The sequence below is a fragment of the Panthera tigris genome, chromosome D2 (assembly GCF_018350195.1).
Source record: "Panthera tigris isolate Pti1 chromosome D2, P.tigris_Pti1_mat1.1, whole genome shotgun sequence".
NCBI classification, from domain to species: Eukaryota; Metazoa; Chordata; class Mammalia; order Carnivora; family Felidae; genus Panthera; species Panthera tigris.
The window spans coordinates 44,716,079-44,738,088 of NC_056670.1; the positions used below are offsets into that span (position 1 = coordinate 44,716,079).

Sequence of the window (22,010 nt, forward strand, 5' to 3'; positions counted from 1 at the left end):
GCAGACATTAGTTAAGATGAAGCCATGCTGGAGTAGGGTGAACCCCTAATCCAATATGACTGGTGTCCTTATAAAAGGAAGAAATTTGGATACAGAGACACACATACAGGAAGAATACCACGTGAGGATGAAGGCAGATGTCTGGGTGATGCTTCTACAAGCCAAGGGAGGTCAGAGATTGCCAGCAAACCATCAGAGGCTAGGAGAGAGGCATGGACACATTATTCCTCACAGCCTTCAAAGGAACCAAATGACACCTTGATTTTGGACTCCCAGCCTCCAGAACATTGAGACAATACATTTCTGTTTTTTCAGTCACCAGTTTGTGATATATTGCTATGGCAACCTAGCAGGCTAATACAGGAGGGTAAGATTGAAGGCAGAGAGATCCATCCACGTGAACTGTTGTGTCAGCCTTGTGTTCAGTTGCTGGAGACAGACCCCAACTCAAGCTGGTTATGCTGAAATAGGGATTTATAGACCCATGTAATGGGGTGGAGTTCTTCCAAAGGAAGTTCTTTGGTTTTAGGCTGCATTCAGGGTTCAAACAATTATATCAGGGCTCTCCTTTCCTTGCCCCTTTGTCTCCACTGCTTTTTCTGATCCCTTAATTCTACTGGTCTCTTCATGGCCCCACACTCTCTACATGTGACAATAAGAGTCTCCATAGCTCCCACCCTTGGTACTCATGAGCCCAGAGAGAAGGAGCATAGCTTCCCCCGTGCCCAGTCAGAAGTCTGGGGAGGATTCCAATGGCTCAGTCCTGAACAGATGGCCATGGCCAAGTTTCTGCACACTTTCTTTAGCCAGGCCTGGGTCCCTTGACCACCCCTGGATCAGGGTGGTGGGGCCAGCCTCACTCGAATCACATGGATGTGATAGGATTACTATAGCAAGGGCTAGAAGTAGTCTCCTAAAGAAAGTGATGCCAGGCAGGCAAAACACACAAGCAGAAGTGGGCTTAGAGATGAGAGATGGAGTGGAAAGATATTTAGGTGTTGAATGGACAGGATGACTTGGGTGTGGGGGAGAGAAAGAAGAGTCCCAGGTTCCACACGTGGGCAAGTAGGTGTAAGTTGGCGCATTTAGCAGAATTTGGGGGGGGGTAGGTGGGTAGTTTATTTTTGGATATATTGTTTGAGGCACACTTGGACAGGCAGATGGATGGTCAGATACTAGAGTCTGGAGCTCTAGGGAAAGCTTGGGTCAAGGCCTGACCAAGCCATGCAGATAGGCATGAGATTGGGGAGTGGGGCTGATTGGAAGCTGGGCATGGGCCAAAGGAATTCTATTACCTGGAACTGAATCTGGTTGGGGTCCTGGGACATGGAGTAAGGGAGTGCCCAGCAAGGAGGCCCTGGTAGACAGGACAGAGTAAGTCAGATGCAGGAGCTATTTCCCAGAGCTGAGTCCAGAGTTGATATCAGGCAAGTTGTCCTTACCAGGTTAAGTTTTTCTATGGCCTCCCTTTAGGGAATCAAGGACAGCTTCAAGGTCAAGTTTATTGGCTGGAAGTTGGGAATTGTTGCTGTTACTTAGTGCTTTGCAAAGATGCAATAATGCCTGAAAAAATGCTGAGAAGATCTGGAAGTTTCTCATAGAAGAAATCTTTGACTTCTACAGCATGTTGAGGGATGGTCTGGTGGTCGAGGAATGAGCACAGCTGTTGTCTCTCTTCAACTGGGTCATGCTGACTTGGGACAGACATCCTTTGGTGACAAAGCTCTTGGTTTGGCCTTGTCTGGTGGTGAGGCTTCCTCCCAGAGTAACTCTTCAAGGTTCTGATACATTTTTACAAGACTGCTGCAAATACAGACATGGACTAGACTGGAGCTCCTGGGTCCTGAGAAGACACTGGAAGGGGTTTGCAGAGCATATTAGGACGCTCTCTTTGCTGAGCAGCAACCAAGTGCTTCCTACCCTGGGCAGCTGAGAAGGCATCAGCAGGGTGAACTTGCCAATGACCCACAGAGCAGGGAGGTTCTTATGAATGTGGCTATGTAATCATGGCCCTTGAGGTTTCTAGTTGTTTAAATGTCACCATTTATTTGAAATTGGTTCCCGTCAGACTTTGAAAAATTTATCAGTGCAATTGTGTGTCAGTACAAAGCTCCCTTAAAATATGTTTCCTTTCATTCATAAACCTGTGTAGGCATTTGATTAGTCTTTCTCTTGACTGCCAAGGAAACCATACTGAAAGTAGGGCACACATTCAGAACAAAGAACCTCAACTCACGGGCGAAAACCCTGTGATAGCCTATCTCCTTCCCCAGATAGTGTGCTTTGCAACAGCCAGCAGCCTGTTGCCACCTTGTAAATGTCGCTTGCAGCCCCTTTATGACTTCAAGGTGCAGGGCGGGGCTACAAAAGATTTACCAAATAGAGACCCCTTTTCCTACTTTTTCTTTTAGCTTCTTCAACACACAGAGCTGGGACATGTGGGAGACTTGTACCTTACCTGGGCAGGTGTGAGCATTGGTCTTTTCCCCAGGTTCCTGGGTACTGTCAGACTGTACTGCCAGTTGGTGGCAAGACGTCAGTCACATCCTGGCGGAAGGAACATTGAGGTCTCTTATCAGTACGTTTAAAAATTCAGAGGTAATGGCCTGCACCACCTCTCCCCCCCCAGTACACAACTTTAAAGCAGTTAAATATAGCATAGTTTATATAAGACGGTGGGTGTTTCACCATCTATGAAATCTGGGGTCTAGGGCTGTAGGCAGGGCAGAGAGGCCTGGAGCCAGAAGTTTGGGGAAAAGCATATGCAGCTGGTGCATTTCATCCCTCTTCATTGGCATCTTCTCTGCAGATGGCACGATTGAGACACTTTCAGACAGGCAGGTAGGAAAACAAGTACCATGTGCAATGATAAATGCATTCATAGAGTCAGGGCACAGGGGATGAGCCCGTCATTCTCCTCGAGGGCATTTGGGAGGATGTGCCTTTAAGTTCACAGTGTGGGCAAGGTGGGAAAAGGCTAACACTGGAGGGAGCAACAGCAGGAGGTAGCAGATCCATCGCATTTAGGGATGGGGGCGCTGGGGGCCAGGCTGGATGGAGAGGTGAGATCCAGTGCTGAAAGCTTGCATCCCAGGCCGAGCGGTTTGATACTATCAGGCTGGTGAGGAGAGGACACTTAGGTGTCTTAGCTGGGGGTACCATGATTAGGTTGAAGGTTGGGAAAGCTGCCTTTGACTGCAGTGAAAAGAAGAGCTGGGAGTGATAACTAATGTACTCAGCACCTTTCTGGTTTAGCATTTCCTGTGGGGCTGGCCTCACACAAAGCTCCAAGGAGGCTGGCTCCAGCTGCACCCTGAAAAAGGCCAATCTTGGTGGAACGCTGCTGTGTCCTAAGCTGGAACCCCACCCTCCCCCATGCCGGAGTGGGGCCGCTGCTCCCCAACCATGCATGCTGAGCTGGAAGAACAGGGCAGATGACCAGAGTTCTGCCATACCATGCTACGATCAGATCCCAAGCCCTGATCCCACCAGAAGAGGGGCTGGTGCTTCCCTAATCATGAAAGCGCAAGGTCTGGGGTCCCTTTCCTGGAGTCTGACATCGGCCAGCTGGATCCCTATGCACTGCCCTGGAAAGGGTCAACACATTTGTTCCTGAGCTTATCTCTGTGGGTTTCCCCCGACTGAACCCTGCTCGGCAGGCCGTGTGTGGGCCGCCAGGTAATTTTCCCTTGTTTGTATAAGGAGTTTGGGCCCTGAGGCCATTTACATAGCCTTTTGGTTCAGCCTGCTAAAGGGAGGCCACTCTCACTAGCGCGGAGTCCCTGATGAACGCAGGCACGGGGGAGGGTGATGCGGCTGTGTAGGGCCTCTTGAGGATGGGGGCGTGTACTTCTGTGATCCCCGACCTCCTCCTCGGCCCTTCTGCCCTCCCACATCCCCTCCCACATCACACCCAGATCCCCTCCCACATCACACCCCCCCAGGCCTGCCCTCCCGCTTAGAAGATATGAGGGCTCTGTGTCCGGTTCCGAACTGCACAGGGTATGATTTGCTGTCCAGAAGTGGTGACTGGATGTCATAGAAACCTTCTCACATCATGGTAGCCATCTTCTCATTGTGGATTCTGTGTCACCAACTCACTGAGAAAGTTCTGGAAATTGCTAACACTGAGTCTCAGTTTCCATATGAGTTAAATGAGGGGTTTGGACTAGAATATTTTCGGGATTCTGTGCTCTTTTAGAAGAGTCCATTATTTCTCCATCTGTAGCCCTCCGACATCTTCGTGGAATGAAGCAGGAGCCCTCGCCAGGGCCAGCATCAGGACCAATGAATAGAATTCCCAGTACATGGTGGGAGTTGCCCGAATCGTACTAAATTCGTGGTCTCATTTTCATGAGGACTGTCCTTATTTATTTATTTATTTGGCCTGGCATCTGCAGGCCAGAGCTCGATTCCATGGCTTGGTTAGTTAATTTCGTCATTTAAATTAGCATTAGCCATGTCAGAGCTGTGCAGTTGGCCATTAAAAGCCAGACAACAGTATCATCAATCTGAATTATTACTGAGCACTGACTGACACATGGTGCTAGATAGCGAGCCATAAACGTCCAAAATGTTGAGAAAAAATGTGGGATGAGCGGGGTGGGAGACTCCCACATCACACTATTGCCAACTTGCCTTGCCAGTCTCCACATGCAGGCCTGTGTCCAGCATCGCATTCTGTGACACTCTTGGGACTCAGAATGTCAGCGCTTGAGCTTAGCCAGGAGGCTTCTCCATGGGGTCCCAAGCCTTCTCCTCCCCCCACTGCTTGGCCTGAACTGACACGAAGTCTGGCACTGGCGAGTGTCAAAGTATCGGAGCCTGTAAGAGGGTGACAGTTCCAAAGCATGTGAGGATTACTCCTTTTGGGAAAGTTTATTCCAGGATGAATGACATCATAGGTGTCTAGTCTTCCAGCTTAGCACCATCTAAGCCATCCTTATTCTCTTTCTCTATAAGCTCTGTCATTCTGACCTACAATCCTGTGAAGTGTCACATTGGAACAATTCCTCCCAACAATTTGCCAACCCTTTTTTGGACCTTCTTCCTTCCAAAGCCAAGTTCTTCTGAGAGTATTCTATACTCTTTAAAAAAAAATTTTTTTTAATGTTTATTTATTTTGGAGAGAGAGAGAGAGAGAGGAGGGGCAGAGAGAGAGAAGGAGGTGCAGAATCTGAAGCAGGCCCCAGGCTCTGAGCTGTCAGCACAGAGCCTGACACGGGCTCGAACTCACAAACCGCGAGATCATGACCTGAGCCAAAGTCGGACGCCCAACCGACTGAGCCACCCAGGCGCCCCGAGTATTCTACACTCTTGACCGCCACTTCCTCACCTCCTTGCTTTTCAGCTGATGGGTGTTTTATATCCACAGCTGCTGAAGTTGCTATCCATAAAATCGCAGATGGCATACTAATCGCCACACGTTTGGGTCCTCACCCTACTTGATCTTCGTAACATTTCATTCTTGATCTCACATCCCTGAAATCCCCTCTATTGTTTGCTTCCATGACAGGACTCCACCTCTGTTCTCTTAACTCTGGCTGTTCCTTCTCAGGTTCCTCTGCTCCTCAAATGTCAGGCTTTTTCTGGTTCTGCCTTGACTTTCTTGTCCCACCCAACATGCTTCCCATGAGCAATTGCCTTGTGTTCCTTTGGCTTCAGCTGCTACTTCGAAGATGACAATGCCCAAATTATACCCCCCCAAACTTCATCTACTTGCTGCTCGACATCCCCCCCACACCTGAAGTGTACATCCAAAGCAAACAAACCCTACTCTTGCATTCCTGCTGGATTTCCCTTCACAGTTACTCCTAACACCAACCATCTGATTGCCTGAACCCCAGCATCGGATTCATTTCTGTTCTTTTGGACTATTGCAGGAACCTCCCTCTATGTATCTAGGAGGCACCTCTAGGTATCTCCACGTTCAGTCTTGCTATCCAGTGGATTAATCTTACTCTAGTCCTTGGAGTTTGACCTTGACTTTATCATGTGGCAGTTCCCACCATCTATAGGATGGAGTCCCAGTGCTTTTATGTGGCCTTTGGCCCATTTGTGGTCCACCTGTAGCTGGCCTTCTCATTTTCTGTTCTGACATCCACCCACCCACCCACCCTCTGCTGCGGTCCACCACACTGCTTCTTTTCTGTTCCTCAAACATGCCACACTTTGCCCAGATTGACATATGTTGAATCCCTGCACACTAAGTTTTCCTTCTTTGAAAACTTTTTCTGTCTCCTTTGTTTCAGTGTCTGTATGCCCAGAATACTTTGCAATGTCTCAGTTGGCCACTTAGAGAGTCTTAGAACTGGATGGAAGAAAGAATGTTTCTTTGTCTTTCCACCTGGCTGTAGCCTCCTGAAGCAAAAAAACTAAGTCTTTATCTCCTGGGTACCCAACATACGGCCTGGCCTTGAGTAAATGCCCCATGAAAGGGCAGTATGCTGTTGTCCATCACAAAGAACGGACAAATGAACTTTGAAGCTCGGAGGTGAGCTAGGCCTCAGGGAGGAGACCAGGAAGAAATGGGCTGGCAACCTCTTTTCCCATACAGTGCAGCTAATTGAGATTCGGTCACCTCCAGCTCCAGCATGCACAAGACAACTCTCCATACGGAATATTTAAACTAGGCTTTGGGGCCCAGGGGCCTGCCTATTTTTTTTTTTTTTTTGTATTTAAGTAATCAGGACAGTATAATATAAATTAAATGAGAGAGATAGATAAAGAGGGAGAAAGAGAGACAGAGAGAAGGGAGAGAGGAACCGAGGCAGAGCACTGTTCTCTGTAATTTCTTGGGCATGATGGAAGCGGGTTCGGGATCTTGGACTCCGTATTTTATCACCTGATCCTACTTCTTCCACATTTCCTCAGGCACAGCTGTTGATACAGGAATCTACAACATTTGTATGTATCAACAGAGACCAATTCACAAATGCATGCGTTCCTGTGTAAACATGGAAACTTCCTTATGCTGACAGGGGTAAGTGGACATTTGGCCTGGAAATATTTGGTGTTTAGAAATATTTAACGAATTAGAGATTGGCGGATGAGATGTCCGCTGCCCCACTCTCCTCTGGGTGGCCAGGTGCCTAGACTCATTTGGGTTTTCTGGTAAGTGAACTTTTCTTGAAACAAATGCTATATGAATGATTTATATTTATTCATAAACAAAAACCAAATTTGCCTTTGTCTAATTTAAACAAAAATTAGGAAATACAGATAAACCAAAAGAAACCTAAACCACAGATAATGCCCGTTAACATTTTAGTTTATATACATAGTCCCTTTTAAATTCTATTTATTTATTCACACAGATTTTAAAATTAACTTATCCTAGACATTATCCTTTATAACATTCTTCTTTTATTTTATTTTTTAATGTATTTAATTAATTTAATTTTTTTTAAATGGACCTAGAACCTATTATGCTAAGTGAAATAAGACAGACAGAGAAAGACAAATCCCACATGATCTCACTTATATGTGGAATCTAAAAACCAAAACAAATGAACAAACAGCAATAGCAACAACAAAAAAGAGGAACAATCTCATAAACATAAAGAACCAGTGGTTGCTGAAGGGAAGGCAGGGGGTGGGGGAAGAAGGGATGAAATAGGTGAAGGGGACCAAGAGGCACAAAACTCTAGTGATAAATAAGTCACAGGGATAAAAGTACAGCACAGAGAATATAGTATTGTGCTATCTTGGGTGACAGGTGGTAACTATACTTTATTGTGGTGAGCATTCCATAATGTACATACTTGCTGAATCACCATATTGTACACCTGAAACTAATGTAAAAAGTCAATTAAAAAAATAGACCCACCTGTTTTTATCAGTCTCCCCTTGTGTCGCTCTAAGCATTTCAATGGTCATTGTCAGCTTCCTTGAAGCTAGCACATTCTTTAGTGGGTGTGTCAGAGGCATGTACTCTCTCACTTAACAGTGGAAGGAATCGACTATGGGTGAGTCATCAATGAATGAGGGTCATTCAGCCAACATCATCAAATGCCTAGGCACATGCCAGGCCCTGGGGCTGAGGAAGGCAGGACTGCAAAGGTGCATAAGGCGGCCTGGAGGAACTCAGAGCTCATAAGGGAAACCTATATTTGATGGTAAGATTCATGGACAAAAAGGCCTTTCTGGGTACTGTATCATATATGGGGAACAAATAAATGTCCAACAATCAGAAAAGGCTTAATAACACAGTATGATGGGCTATGGGGCTGCTAGTGAAGACTTTTTTTTTAAATTTTTTTTTAATGTTTATTTTTGACAGAGAGAGAGAGAGACAGAGCATGAGCAGGGGGTGGGCAGAGAGAGAGGGAGACACAGAATCCAAAGCAGGCTCCAGGCTCCGAGCAGTCATCACAGAGCCTGACGCGGGCTCGAACTCACAGACGGTGAGATCATGACCTGAGCTGAAGTCGACACTCAACCGACTGAGCCACCCAGGCGCCCCAGTGAAGACTTTTTAGTAGGGTTGAGGATGCTTAAATATTTTATGTTTGTTTATTTTCAGAGAGAGAGAGAGAGAATATGAATGAGGGGCAGAGAGAGAGGAAGAGAGGGAATCCCAAACAGGCCCAGCCAGCACTGACAGCACAGAGCCTGATGTGGGGCTCAATCTCATGAACCACAAGATCATGACCTGAGCTGAGATCAAGAGTCAGACGCTTAACCGACTGAGCCACCCAGGTGTCCTGATCTGTGAAATATTTTCAAATCGCGATGTTGATCCATGGAGTATACTCCCCATTATTTGTCAAGTGTGCTTACACGTTCATAGAAAAAACAAACAAACAAACAAACTGTAATCCTGGGGGGAAAGACTACAGTGATTATGACATTGTAGTGATATTTTTGTTTGTTCTCTTTATATTTTTCACATTTTCCAAATTTTCTACGATAAGCAGCCGTTGTATTTGTAATCAGAAAAAGCTATTTTTAAAAGACTTCATGCCTGGCTGTAAAAGACTGTTTATGAAACTTTTAGGGTCTTTCGGGTCTGCTCTTCTATCAGGAAAGCCGTGTTCTAATAATTCGCTTAGGAGAGTTACCTAAAAGTAAAATGAAGGGCAAAGGTTATGCCCATTTCCAAGCTTCTGATATGTCTGCAAAACTACTTTCTAGCAAGGCTGTGCTGATTCACCTTCTCCAACAGCCCCTGTGAGAACTACAAGGTTTTGGAGCAGACACCTTGGTCCTGCGGGGACAGGTGCTTTGTCTGATGACATTTGGTGGCAGGCTCACTTACCTCCCACAAGACACTTGCTGATCTAGCCACCAACACTCCTGCTTATATCCCATCTTGTCTCCAAACATCCAGGCCTGGTTAAGAGATCAGAAATACATGAGTTTTGACAAAAGGCTGGAGCACACTTCAGCTGGCTTCCAGCAGTACTATCTCCTGGAGCAAACTTGTCCTGCTGTTGCTATGGACTTTCCGCTGCCTCAGTCGGAAGTGTCAGGGTCTGCCTGAATGGTCTGTTACCTCTGGAGAGACAACATCAAGTTTGCAGGAGCCTGGATCTGCCGGCTGGGCTGTCTGTCGCTAAGACGGTGCTCAGAATACAGGAGGCAGGAAGCAAAGGGGCAGAGCAGAGACAGCCTGGAGTGGGCGTGAGGCAGCTGTTGACCCCGGGCAGGTGACTGTCCTGTCCTGGGCCACAGCTTCCTCACCTATGTCATGCATTCTAATGTTCTTCCTGCTTAAATATCCAGCCATTCTGCATGCTCTGGTATAAGGAGATGCCAGGTAAATTTTCCAGACAGTGCCCAGATAAGCTCCTCAGTGAGTTTGCTTCGTGTCATTTAAGGGTTCCACTCTGGACCTGAGATCAAGAATTGCTTGAACTCAGAGAGTTAGGGTTGAAATCTGGCTGAGTTAGGACTCTCCAGTTACAGATGAGGAAATTGAGACCTAGAAGGATGGAGAGGCTTGCCTGAAACTCCATGGTCATTTGGAGGCTAGCTGAGAGGACACCCTAGGCTCCCTTGACCGTATGGAGCCCCTCACATCACCTTGCTTCCCTGAAACATCTTGTCTGATCTTGCCCCTCAGGGAGGAGCAGAGCAAGCTAGGACTTTTGAGCATGATTTCCTTGCGCGTTTGCTGACCAGCATGCTGTTCATATGAGGCCGAGGTAGGCACAGTGAAGCAAAATGCTTTCTGTTTCAAAGTGTTTGTGTAGAGGCTGGGGGGTAAAAAGCCACTAAGGAGAAACCCAGGACTGTATCAGAAAGGAAAGAAGGGGACTGTCCCCTCTCAGGCCCTGCCAGACCCTTAGCGGAAGGCCAGGACTATTCACAGTGTGGGGGTTAGGGAGAGAGGGAGGGACAGGAATGGGCTGTGTTCCCTTTGAGCCTGGTTATGGAGGCCGATGACGCCACTATGACGCAGCTCCTGGGGGGGGGGGTCACAGTGGGGCTGTGGGTAGGGGGAATGGCAGTAGATTTCTCTCCTTAACTTTCTAGCAAGCTGGCCGCCTGAGTGGGAAGGCAGATCCCCCAGCCTTGCCGTCTGTTCTTGAATTGCACTTGAACCACAAAATGGGCTTGGGATGCAACTTGGTATAGTGGAAAGACAGGGCTTTGGACATGGGCTGAAGGTCCTGCTCTGCTGTGTAACCAGCCCCAGCATCTGTACTTGTCTGCTGTGAAAATGGGGGTGCTCTTGCTTACCCTGAGGCAGTATACCAGACCACTTTGTACCCGTGAGTCTAGCTCTTTCAATACTGGCCAGGGCTGGAGACCTCCCGTGGGGGACAGTGCTGGGCCCCAAACCCCTGCTGTAGACCTTCCCTTTCTCCATGGGAACCTCATACATCACAGCTTGCTCCCAACCCCACCCTAGCCTCTGGACTCTGTTCCCATCTGAGTCCTGGAGAGGCTGGGCTGGAAGGTCCCACCAAATGTCTTGATAACTTGGGACCCTCTTCTCCATCTCTTCTTGCCTGAGTTTCTGTCTCCCCCACCCCCATTCTGACTCCACATGGGCCTCTTTCTTCCTTAAACACTCCCTGCTCCCTTCTGCCTCCAGAATTTTAGATACATGGCTCCCTCTGTGCAGAATGTTTTTCATCCCCCGCACCCTCCACATCCCCAACTAACCTGGAATGGTTAGCTTTCATGTCACTCCTTCTGGGACACCCAAGACTGCCTCAAGCCCTCTGTTCCACCCCCCTGTGGCTCCTTGAATTTCCTGGCACAGCTATAACCATCTTTCCAGAGTCTCCACACCTTACCCTGCCCTGGTGTCTCAGTGACTGTCCCCAGAGAGGCACTTTATGGACGCAGAGCTTGGCGCCTCAGGCCATGGATATGCCCTTACTGTAGATTCATGGATTTTACATGCTTTAGGGTTGGGTGGTGGGCAGAGGAACAATGTCTTCAGTGATGGGCCATTGACATCAGCTTATGAATATTCATGAGTCTCTTTGTGCCCTGAACTTCTTGTTTTTTCACAAGAGAGGCATTTCAGGGCTGTCAGGCCAAGGATGGGCTAACATGCTTTGTCAACTGGGGCTCTGAGGATAAGACCTCAACTAGCTGCTGAATTCTGCCAGGTGCCTGAGGATTGCGTGACATATCCCTATATCCCCTCCCACCCATATTTTTTTTATTGTGGTTCTATGTATACACACACACACACACACACACACACAGGGAGTCAGGTGGTCTGTCAGTGCCTCATAACATCAGACATGCTTATTCTCTTGCGCATGGCATGTAACACAGCAGGGCCAGCCAGAGGCCATCTTTAGGAACTGAGAATGAATTCTGGAAAAGGGGAGTTCTCTATCCTTCTATACGCACCCTGTGGGCTATGTGAGCTTGGGGCTTCTGCTCACCATCTTGTTGGCTCATGGAGACAGCGTGTCTGAAACTGAAGCCGTGCAGAGGCCTGCAGCGTCTAGAAGTGAAGAATGAAAGTCTGAGGACCTTGCTTGAATTCCTGGGCCCAACCATACCTCAAAATCCTGGTTGTGGACTTCCCAGTTAGGCAAGCCAACAAGGTTGTTTTAAGTAGTGTGCTTTGTGGAAGATTAAGGATGGTCACAAAATCTTTGACAGAGCTCCTCTTGAGAGGTGGGGTGAATCCAGGGTGGTCACCTAAGTCAGAGGACTGTGTGCAAGAATCAGGTGCCCAGGTAGCCCATGGATGGTGCTCCTCCAGGCAACTTGGGAGGAGAGACCAGAGGTCAGAGTCTGAGGAACTGGAGGAGGAGATATTTACTACATCTTGACCTCATTTCATACGCAGGATTCAGAGGTAGGAGCTGATGCTCTTACCCTAAGGTGGAGGCAAAGCTGTGTCAGGTGAAGGCCAAGGCCATCTTGTAAGCAAGTAGACAGATCTAGAGTCCATGCTCACCCCCTCTCCAAGTCAATTTTCCTGATAATCAGTCAGTGACCACTGTGCCCTCATGACCTCCCATTCCTGCCCCCCCCCCCAACTGACTTTTCTATTTTTCTGCTGCACAGATCTCATTACCGCTGGGAGCAGGGAGCGTGGCTCCAGCCTCGCCCACCTCAGCCGCTAATGAGCGCCCTAATTTGATTGGCTCCAAATGAATGTGACCCAGAATTAAAAGATGCCAGAAGACACTGCCATAAATCGAATGAGTTTGCTTCAATTTATTATGTTTCGAATTCAATTAGATTTCTCCTCCAACCCTCTCCGAATATTAATCCAGCTGCTGGCTATAGAACAATAACTAGAAGGGCTATTGTTGAATCCCAGCCCCCACTGTTCAGCTTGGGCTCGGGCAACAGTGGTGGATGGAAAACCTCAGCCTGGGTGTGGGGAGGTCAAGGGAGTTCAAGGCCAGCTGCCAAGCATCCCACCAGCCAGCCAGCATATTTCCTGTTGGGGAAGGGATTCAAAGCAATGTACCCGATTAAAATGGTTTAAAAATTATTTTTAGTGCATAAACACTTCAAAAGACTACATAGAAGGAGTGCTGGAGTCATGGACTTTGTCATGTGACAGGCGACAGGGGACAGGATGACCCAAGGTCTGGGCTTAGCCTGGCCACAAACTGCAACTAGGACTCTGTACAACCGACTTTTCCCAGCCTCGGTTCTCTCATTTGTAAAACCAGGGGGCTGGACTCCAAGAACGGTTTCGATGACCCTGGTTTCTACTCTTCTCCTTTTGTTCCCAGCTGCCCACCCAGAACCTCTTGCTGGTCCATTTGGCTTGGGAACCACACCTCCTCAGGCCGCCTAGGACTCTCTTGCTGGGCATAGGTTGGACTCAGCCAATGGGAGACTTTGGTTGGAGGGTAAAAGGATAGGAAGAGAGAGGGGTCAAGGCTGTGTCTCTCCAACACCCTACTCCAGCCAGCAGCATCCTTTGCATCTCCAGCTTTCATGGCAGCCACGGCACTGTGGCCTCTTTGTCTCTTTAGTCCCATGGGTAGTCACAGTTGCTGCCATGTTCTCTATACCCTTTACTTTTTCTCTGTGCCCTGCCCATCTTTCTTTAGGGAGTATTGCCATTAAAGTCTCAGGATTTGAATCATCTGGGATGAATTCCACTTCATTCCATGACTCTAAATAATGCAGATAAGAAATCCACTTTTGATTGAGGTTTCCCATGGGGAAGGGTTCTCCAAACTGCTGCCCAGATGAAAGTGGGGGGTCCTGGTTTGGGAGTCTGGCATGAAGCCAGGGAAGCCCAGGAGCTTCCAGATGGAGCACAGGAGAGGCTGTCTCCATGGACAGTGTTCACCCTCGGGTGGAGAGCACAGGGTGACCTGGGAGGACCTAGGAGATGGTTGTTTGGGGAAGGTTGTCTCTCCCAGCCCTCGTAGAGCAGATGATGCCTCAGAAGGACAGAGGAAAGAGGGGAAGGCTCCAGGCCCCACTCCATCCCTGACCCAGTTGGATGTGGGGGAGTGAGAGCCCTGGCCTGAAGGCGAAGGGCATGTATCCCCGGGAGGGAGGGAGCTCTGCAAAAGGGCTGATGACAGAGGGTTTGTTTGCTCTGAAATGGGGTTCCCAAGGGCACAGTGACCAGGACTTGGAGTCAGTCATGAGGGAAGAGACTGATGGAGAGGAATCCCAGAGCAGGAGGGAGGGAGAGAGGGAGATGGTGAGTGGCCAGGGGCTTGCCTTTGGGATGGTGACCAAAGATTACAGAGGTAGGATCAACTAGGGTTCTATATGGTGCCCAGCATCAGTGTAAGTAAATGACCTGGGCCCTGGAGGAGGGTGGAGAGTGCCTCTCTGAATGTCTGGTCCAGGAGCCCTGCGTAGGTAAGCAGGGACCCAGAAGGGAGCTGCAAGTCAGTATCACACCTAAGTCATGGTGTATGAGCATCCTAGGGCTGTGGTCTGTCTGCCTCGGGGTCAGCAGGCAGGGCAGGCCAAGTTCTGCCTCAGTGGCTTGCACATCTTGGTCCTAGTGCTACCCTTTGTGTTGAAGGGAAGCTTGGCAGTGATTGTTGAGTTATTTGGAGAAGGAGCCACCACCCGGGAGGGATGGTGTCCTTGTCACTGAAGATACTCAAGACCATCTATCTGGAAGCTTGGAGTTGATGAAGAAGGAATGCAGATAACCTTTGTGACTTAAATGAGCTTGGGGCTTCAGGGAGCTGTGATCTGTGAATCAATAGGAAATACGGGTTCGAGGAAGCTAGACCTGGATTCTGGGCAAGTGGAGGTGGGGGTCTAGGCTAAGAGTCTGAGTGCCAGGTCAGGCCCCAGAGAAGCAAAGGCTGTTGGGAGCCTGGCCAGCTGCTCAGGTGGCTTCCGGCCATCCCCTAGGGCCAGAGCCAGTGGGGACTGAGGAATGTACAAGCACGATCAGTGTTCTGGACAGACACTGGAGGCAGATGAGCCACATGGCCTGGGAAGCAGATAAATGGGGAAGGGCAAATCTTGTGAGAACAGAGACATCTTCCTATCTCCTGGAGAGAAGGTGTGGATAAGCAGTCCATTTACTCATCCATTTGTGATAGGTTTTTAAAAATTAAAGTAGGGGAAGGTTTCACACCCCCCCTCCAGACTTGGAACATTTTTTTTATTGACCTGTGATACAACAGGTCAAACTCCTAGAGGTTCAGCCTATTAGATACGAAATTAAGTAGTTTCCCCTCTTAAAAGGCATAACTCAAATATTAATAAAGATAAGTCCAAATTATATATTTTTTCCTTATGATCTTAAAGTTTCATCTCAAATGGAGTCACCATACTTGATATTGATCAAATCCTTTTCAAAGCTTATGTTGTTGGTCCAAATATTCAAAAATATTTCACTATCACAGTGTGTCTGGTCATTGACGTGATACATACAAATAGGAACAAATCAAACAGGAGGGAAGGGTTTATGATGAGGGAAAGCAGATTCAACCCTCACTCTCCAGTAAACTTCTTTTAAACATTTCCATTTTTAGTACTTCTGGTGGGTACCTCCATAACTCTCAATAGCATGCATATGTACTCTTAGTTCTTGACTTATTATCTGTAGAAAGTTTATGGATCCCTGATAGTTGAACATGAGAAATTGCTCCCTGTATATGCCTTTTTTTCCTCCCTTCATTATCCCAAGTTTCCTCACAATTATTTTTAGTTCTTCCATTAGTCTAATAACTTTACACTATGTAATTATACCTTAATTCTGTATTTTGTCAACCTCAGTTAGGGTAACGGACCACGGCAAGCGGTTTTGGCCTGTTCCCATATTTACCACCCCACTTTCTTTTGGGAAGGACTCTTCCTTTCCAGGGGTGCGTGGGAACACACTCCCCACTGGCCCATCAAGTGGACACCACCGCCCGTCACCCCCGCCCCGCCCCCACAGCCATGGGTGGCAACTACTTGAACCCTGGGCATGTTTCCCAATGCAGGCCATTAAGAATCAAGAATGTATAATGTTAAATGAAATAAGTCAATCAGAGAAAGACAAATACCGTATGATTTCACTAATTTGTGGAATTTAAGAAACAAAACAAACGAAGAAAAAAAGGGAGACAAACCGAGAAACAGACTCTTAACTACAGAGAACAAATTGATGGTTATCAGACGGGAGGTGGGTGGGGCTGTGGGTGAAAGAGGTAAAAGGGATTAAGAGGACAGTTGTGACGAGCACTGAGTAATGTATGAAATTGTTGAATCACTATATTGTACATCTGAAAATAATATACCTGTGTATGTTAATTACATTGGAATTAAAAAAGTTAATTAGAAGAAAAGAATCCTCCCTCTTACTTTCATTACTAAAATCTTCTCTGGGATTACCTCCAGCAGGCAAATGGAACATTCTTGCTGGTAGTGTCCCTCTGGACCACTGTGTACAGAGATCCTGCCTGAGAGGACCAATCCAGAGGCCAACAGCAGTGAGAGAGGGAGCTACTGAGAGAGAGATGAGTTTCAATGATGACAAAGACTGGTAGTCCATCTGTCCTGGAGCCTCGTTCACCTCTTGACCTTCACAACTGCATGAGCCTGAACATTTCATTATTAGCTTCAACCAGTTGTATTTGCTTTCAGACTACTACAGCGCTAATCATGGCATAGCAAACACCCCATCGTGTATAAGATGAAATGAGAATCAGCAATTCTGCTTCTAGCATTATTTTCCTATGGCTGCTATAACAAATTACTGCGAACATAGTGGCTTGCAACTTTATAAATCTTGCGGTTCTGGAGGTCAGAAATCCGAAATGGGTCTCCCTGGGCTAAAGTCAAGGTGTCTACAGGGCTGTGTTCCTTCTGGAGGCTCTAGGTGGAGAATCTGGTTTTTGCCAGCTTTGGGAGGCTGCCTGCTTCCTTGGTTTGTCGGCTTCTCCCTCCGTGTCCACCACTGGCAGTAGTGAGTGGGGTCCTTCTGACCTGGCATCACTCTGACCTCCTCTTCTGCCTCCATCTTCCCCATTCAAAGGCCATCAGGATTACACTGGACCCACCTGGACAACCCAGGATGCTCTTTCTGTTTTAAAGTCAGTTCATTAGCAACCTAATTCCATCTGCTACCCTAATTTCCCTTTGCCGCTGTGATGTTCTTTCTGACACTGCTTCTGACATCCAATGTGTGGTGTATTTTCCAACACCAATCAATTCTCCAATTTTCCAATATCAACCCTAAATCTCTGGTTCTCTGACACCAACTTGGTGCCATTATTCTACCTACCAGACTTCATATTTTAAATGAAATTTCATAGCTCAGCTCCCATTCGGTACACATTTACCTTTCTTTTGTTTTTAAATTTAAACAGCTCATGGGGGTATAAAATTGATATACAATAAATGGCACATATTTAATCTGATGAATGTTAGCATACACCCATAAAACCATTGCCACAATCACGAAAATGAACATTGTCCCCCAAAGTGTCCTTGTGCCCATCTGTAATCCATTTCTCCCCCCTTTCCCATCCCTATCGTCAGGGATTTTTTTTTAGAAGTTCAAAGACATTTATAAATGGAATCATACCATATGCATGCCTGTTTTTCTGGTCTTTTTGTCTTTTAAGTAAGCATGATTATTTTGAGATTCATTCCATGTTGTTGCACGTATTTTTTTTTTTTTTTATTGCTCAGTAGTGTTCCAGCATATGGATATAACACAATTTTAAAATTGAGAACGCTCTGAATAAGGTGAATGCTCTTGATAAATGTTGAATTGTTCCAGTTATGTGGACATGTAGTTTCATCTCTCTTGGGAAAATACCTAGGAACGAAATGATAAAATCATGTGATAGTGTCTATTTAACTTTCTTTTCCTTCATAGATGTTGCCATGGATTTTGCATCGCGTGGCATCAGAAGGCACATGATTAACCATTTATTTATTTATTTATTTATTTATTTATTTAAGTTTGTTTTAGTTACAGTCAAATTCACTTTTGGGATGGTTATAGTTCTATGAGATTTAAAGCACCACCATCAGGATGTCGAACACTTTGATTACCCAGAGCTCCCTTGTGCTGCCTTTTTGTCTGCAGAACCTCCCCTGTGAAACTCTTGATCTACTTCCTGTCCCTATAATTTTGCCTTTTTTATCTTTATTAAAAAAATTTTTTTAATGTTTACTTACTTTTGAAGGAGAGAGAGACAGAGCATGAATGGGAGAGGGGCAGAGAGAGAGGGAGACACGTGATCCAAAGCAGGCTCCAGGCTCTGAGCCGTCAGCACAGAGCCCAATGCGGGGCTTGAACTCACAAGCCTGTGAGATCATCACCTGAGCCGAAGTCGGATGCTTAACCGAGCTACACAGGTGCCCCTTTATTTTTATTTAAAAAAAATTTTTTTGAGTGTGGGGGGGAGTGCAGGGGAAGGCAGAGAGAGAGGGAGAGAGAGAATCTTAAGCAGGCTCTGTGCTGTCAATGCAGATCCTGACATGGGGCTGGAGCTCGTGAACTGTGAGATCATGACCTGAGCCGAAATCAAGAGTCAGTTGCTCAACTGACAGAGCCATCCAGGCACCCCAGTTTTGCCCTTTTTAGACTGTCATATAAATGAAAGTATACAGTATGTAACTTTTTGAGACTGGCTTCTTTCATAATGCCTTTGAAATTCATCCATGTCATAACATGTATCAATTTTTGTTCCTTTTTAACCGGGTAGAATTGCATGTGTAGATGTGGTTCAGCTTATCCACTTCTCTGCTGAAGGACACTGGGCGGGGGGGGTTTCCAGCTTTAGGCAATTATGGATCATGCATAATGGTCTTCTCTAATCATCTGTATACAGGGTTTGAATGAAAGAAAATTTTATTTCTCTATGGTGAATACCGAGGAAGGGAATTTCTGGGTATATGGAAGTATATGTTGAATTCTATAAGAAACTGACAAACCATTTTCCAGAATGACCGTACCATTTTGCATTCCTACGTTAGTTGTTAAACTCCTGTGTTAAACGTAGGAGAGCCCCAGTTGCCCTACATGCTTACCAGCAACCACGTCAGATTTTTACTTTTTTAAATGTTTATTTATTTATTTTGAGAGGAGGGGGAGGGGCAGAGTAGAGAGAGAGAGAGAAAATCCCAAGCAGGCACCGTACTGGCAGTAAAGAGCCCATCGCGGGGCTCAGTCCCACAAACCAAGAGATCATAACCTGAGCTGAAATCAAGAGTTAGATGCTTAACGACTGAGCCCCTCAGGTGCCCCATAATGTCAGATTTTTAAATTTTAGACATGAAAACCGCATGGTTTTAACTTGCTTTTCCCTAATGACCAATGACATTGAGTATCTTCTCGTGTACTGATTTGCCATCCGTATGCCTTCTCTTCTGTCCAAATCTTTGGTCACTTTTAATTGAGTTGTTTTTTTATTGTTGAGTTTTGAGATTGGTCTTTTGTTGATCCTGTATCCTATAACCTTGCCAAATTTTTAAATTAGTTCTGGGAAGTTCTTTGTTTGTTTGTTTTTATTTGTTTCTTAGGTTCTTTGGTATTTTCTACATAGACAATCATGTCATCTGCAATAGAAACAGTTTTATTTCCTCTTACCAATGTGTATTTCTTTTCTTTCCCGAGTTGTTGCAGTCATAACATTTCTAGTTCTGCCTTGAATACAGTGCTGAGAGTGGACATCTTTGTTTTGTTCCCAGTCTTAGAGGAAAATATTCCATTGGGCCATTAAATATGATGTTAGTTGTAGCTTTTTTTGTAGATGATCTTGGTCAATTCGAGGTAGTACCCCTTCTATTCCTAACTTCCTGAGAGCTTTTATTATGAACGGGTGTTGGATTTTGCCAAATGCTGTTTCTGCATCAATTTGTAGGGTCATAGGGTTTTTCTTCTTAAGCCTGCTGATGTTGTTGATATCCTCGATGGATTTTCAAATGCTGAACTTGCTTGGCATATCTAGAATAAATCCTACCTGGCTGTGGTGTCTAATTCTTTTTCACATGGCTTGGTTGGATTTGCCGACACTTTGTGGAGGACTTTTGTGTATAAGTTCACAAGAGATATTCATGTGTTGTTTCTTTTTCTGTCTTTGGTTTGTATCTGGGTAATACAGGCCTCACAAGACGAGTTAGGAAGTGTTATCTCTTCTTCTCTTTCTTGGAAAAGCTTGTGTAAAATCGGTGTTAGTTCTTCCTTAAATGTTTGATAGAACACTCAAAGGAAACTGTCTCGGCCTGGAGATTTATTTTACTGGAGCTTTTTAATTATTAATAAAATGTCTTTAGTTGTTATAGGGCTAGTCAGATTGTTTCTTAACAAGTTGGCTTGGTTTTTGAAGTTTCTGATTTTTGAGGAATTGGTCTATTTGTTCTAAGTTTCAAATCTATGAATGTCATAAGTTGTTTATATCATTCTTTTATGTCTTTTAAGGGGCTGAAGGATCTGTACTGACATCTGCTGTATCATTTTTATTTCCTTCTTTCTGCTTACTGTGGCTTTATTTTTCTCTTCTATGTTCATGAGGTGGGGACTTATGTTGATTTGAAAACTTTCTTCATTTGTAATAAAGTTTAGTGCTATACATTTCCCTCTCTTTACTGTTTAAGACATGTTGTAATCTATGTTCCCAGTCTTTGATATTCCCAGTTCTTTGATATTTTGATATACTGTATTTTAATTTTCTTTCAGTTCTGTATATTTAAAAAATTTCTTTAGAGGCTTCCTCTTTCACTTATGGGTTATTTAGAAGTGTGTTGTCCAATCCCCAAGTGTTTAAAGATTTTCCTGTTGTCTTTGCTTTTGATTTCTTGTTTGAGTCCATTGCGGTTAAGAGAATACGCTCTAAGATTTTAATTCCTTGAAATTTGTTGAGGTTTGTTTTATATGGCCCAGGATATGGTCTATCTTGGCAAACAGTCCAGGGACACATGAAAAAATTATATTTTTCTATTGTTGGATGGATTGTTCTAGAAGGGCAATTAAATTCTTTTGGTTGGTTGTGGAGTTCTGATCTTCTACATCCTTGCTGATTTTCTGGGTAGCAGTTCTATGGGTTTCTGAGACAGATGTTGAAGTCCCCAAATACAATTTTGGGTTTGTGTGCTTTTCCTTCGAGCTTCATCAGTTTTTCCTTCATTTTTTTTGAAGGATTTGTTGTTTGGTGTGTATACATATAGGCTCATTATGTCTTCCCCCTGAATGAATGAATCCTTTTATCATTTTGTAATGCTCCTCTTTGTTTCTAGTAATTTCTTTATTAATATTGATAAAGATATTAATATAGCTGCAACTAATTTTTAAGGTTCATGTGTGCATTGTGTATTTTTTCCCATCATTTTATTTGCAGTCTATCTCTGTCATGGAAGTTGAAGTGAGACTTTTTGTAAGCACGATAGAATTGTTGTTTAAATCCACCCTGCCAGGCTCTGTTCAGCTCGGCGCAGTTAGACCATTGATAGTAGGGCAATTATTGATACGTTAGGGTTTAAATCTGCCATTTTATTATTTGCTTTATGTTTCTTTAGTGTGACTCTTGTTCTTCTGTTGCTCTTTTTTTGGGTCTTCTTGTGGGTTACTTGAACACTGTTTAGGATTTCATCTTGATTTATTTATCATGCTTAAGAGTGTATCTCTTTGTACGGATTTCATAGTGGTTGCTTCGGACATCACAGTACACTTGTATGTCTTATCAAAGTCATACCCAAACTGGATTTTACCACTTTGAGTGAAGTGTTAAGACCCTGTCTGTTCGAAGCCACTGTCAGGCCTGTTGAGTGAAAAAAGCTTCTCCTGCCTCTCCTGGGATCCTTAACAATATATTTGGCACTGCAGACCCCGCCCCCCAATTCTTTCTCTCCACACTTCGTGAACCTTCTGTCTTCCAGAACCGTGTTGCACTCTGTCACTTATTAATGTCGCCCCTCTCCTTTCACTTCTGCCTTATTTTTGTTATTATTATTATTCCATTTTAAATCTACAAGCTTCGATTTCAGTGATGTCTTCAGAAAAACAGGAGATGAAGGAACAAAGGAATGGAAAACCCCAAGGGCCCTTTTAAAGACATACTGTAGGAAGATCCTGGACTTGGGCTCTGGGCAAAGCTGGTGAATCAAGAGCTAAGCGCTGCTCACTCGCTCCAAGCGTGGCC

General features: G+C 45.4%; 2 long non-coding RNA genes across 3 annotated transcripts; one reads left to right on the forward strand and one right to left on the reverse strand.

Annotated features, from left to right (window-relative positions):
* Positions 1 to 1,531: 1,531 nt before the first annotated feature.
* LOC122231875 lies at positions 1,532 to 11,336 on the reverse strand. Its single transcript, XR_006209149.1, has 4 exons — positions 11,250 to 11,336; positions 9,260 to 9,333; positions 2,459 to 2,547; positions 1,532 to 1,854 (listed from the first exon to the last, which is right to left on the reverse strand). It is a non-coding gene; the product is annotated as an uncharacterized LOC122231875 (long non-coding RNA).
* LOC122231874 lies at positions 2,429 to 16,556 on the forward strand. 2 transcript variants are annotated; one of them, XR_006209148.1, is made up of 3 exons: positions 2,429 to 2,598; positions 6,874 to 6,982; positions 16,258 to 16,556. It is a non-coding gene; the product is annotated as an uncharacterized LOC122231874 (long non-coding RNA). The 2 variants fall into 2 exon arrangements; XR_006209147.1 differs by lacking the exon at positions 2,429 to 2,598 and adding an exon at positions 2,853 to 3,678.
* The last annotated feature ends 5,454 nt before the right edge of the window (positions 16,557 to 22,010 follow it).